Below are 2097 nucleotides of genomic sequence, written 5' to 3'. Positions count from 1 at the left end.
CCCTCACCACCACCACCACACTCACCACCCTCACCACCACCCTCACCACACTCACCACCACCACCCTCACCACACTCACCACCCTCACCACCACCCTCACCACACTCACCACCCTCACCACCCTCACCACACTCACCACCCTCACCACCCTCACCACCACCCTCACCACACTCACCACCCTCACCACACTCACCACCCTCACCACACTCACCACCCTCACCACACTCACCACCACCACCCACCACACTCACCACCCTCACCACCATCACCCACCACCACCCTCACCACTCACCACCCACCACCCTCACCACCCACCACCCTCACCACACTCACCACCACCACCACACTCACCACCCTCACCACCACCACCACACTCACCACCCTCACCACCCTCACCACACTCACCACCACCCTCACCACACTCACCACCCTCACCACCCTCACCACCCTCACCACCACCACCACACTCACCACCCTCACCACCACCACCACACTCACCACCCTCACCACCCTCACCACACTCACCACCACCCTCACCACACTCACCACCCTCACCACACTCACCACACTCACCACCCTCACCACACTCACTCACTACACTCACCACCCTCACCACACTCACCACCCTCACCACACTCACCACCACCCTCACCACACTCACCACCCTCACCACACTCACCACACTCACCACCCTCACCACACTCACTCACTACACTCACCACCACCCTCACCACACTCACCACCCTCACCACACTCACCACACTCACCACCCTCACCACACTCACTCACTACACTCACCACCCTCACCACACTCACCACCCTCACCACACTCACCACCACCCTCACCACACTCACCACCCTCACCACACTCACCACACTCACTCACTACACTCACCACCACCCTCACCACACTCACCACCCTCACCACCCTCACCACACTCACCACACTCACCACCCTCACCACACTCACCACCACCCTCACCACACTCACCTTGTTGCTGTAGCAGAATGATTCTCACTAACTAGTCTAACTAACTAGCAGTCTAACTAACTAGTGTACTAATGTAGTGTAACTAGCTAGTGTACTAATGTAGTGTAACTAGCTAGTGTACTAATGTAGTGTACTAACTAACTAATGTACTAACTAGTGTACTAGTGTACTAACTAACTAGTAGTATAACTAACTAGTATAACTAGCCAGTGTACTAACTAACTAATGTAGTGTAACTAGCTAGTAGTGTACTAACTAGCTGAAGTAGTGTAATTTGTGAATCGCGTAACGCGAGCGACGAACGTCGCTTGGACGTTGCTGGAACGTCTGAGCGAGACCTCCAGCGCCAACGTGTGAGGGGGGCGGGGCCTGTGAGGAGGGGGCGTGGCCAGAGCCTCCCATTGGTTGACTTGGCGGTGGGCGGGGTCTGTGAGGGAGGGGGCGTGGCCAGAGCCTCCCATTGGTCGACTTGGCGGTGGGCGGGGCCTGTGAGGGAGGGGGGCGGGTTTGGAGTCCTCCCATTGGTCAACTTGGCGGTGGGCGGGGCCTGTGAGGAGGGGGCGTGGTCAGAGCCTCCCATTGGTCGACGTGGTGTTGGCGTGGCCTATGAGGGAGGGAGGGGCGTGGCCAGAGCCTCCCATTGGTCGACATGGCGGTGGGCGGGGCCAAGAGGTAGTGGGCGGAGCTTACTGTGGTGTGAGGCGAAGCCTCGTCGCTCATTGGCTAATTTTAGGGGCAGTGGGCGGGGCGAAGCTGGCTGACGTCACGCGAAATTAGCATAATTTATTAACGTTATTGAGGTCACGTGACAGACCCTGCAGGTGCCATGGGTTGTACCGCTGTGCCAGGCTAGGTGCATGAAGAGGTCACGTGACAGACCCTGCAGGTGCCACGGGTTGTACTGCTGTGCCAGGCTAGGTGCATGAGGAGGAGGTCACGTGACAGACCCAGCAGGTGCCATGGGTTGTACTGCTGTGCCAGGCTAGGTGCATGAGGAGGTCACGTGACAGACCCAGCAGGTGCCATGGGTTGTACTGCTGTGCCAGGCTAGGTGCATGAGGAGGTCACGTGACAGACCCTGCAGGTGCCATGGGTTGTACTGCTGT

General features: G+C 58.3%; 1 long non-coding RNA gene across 1 annotated transcript in view; it reads right to left on the bottom strand.

Annotated features, from left to right (window-relative positions):
- Window positions 1-1355, bottom strand: part of LOC133339554 (uncharacterized) — a 10908-nt gene extending 9553 nt beyond the window's left edge. The window contains exon 1 of the long non-coding RNA XR_009754744.1: window positions 992-1355. This is a non-coding gene — a long non-coding RNA (uncharacterized LOC133339554). The remainder of the gene's footprint in view (window positions 1-991) is intronic.
- Window positions 1356-2097: the final 742 nt, after the last annotated feature.

The sequence above is a fragment of the Lethenteron reissneri genome, unplaced genomic scaffold, assembly GCF_015708825.2.
Source record: "Lethenteron reissneri isolate LAM-NWPU_2019-01 unplaced genomic scaffold, ASM1570882v1 scaffold_1898, whole genome shotgun sequence".
In the NCBI taxonomy this organism is placed as follows: Eukaryota; Metazoa; Chordata; class Hyperoartia; order Petromyzontiformes; family Petromyzontidae; genus Lethenteron; species Lethenteron reissneri.
This window is presented reverse-complemented; position numbering and strand designations above follow the sequence as displayed.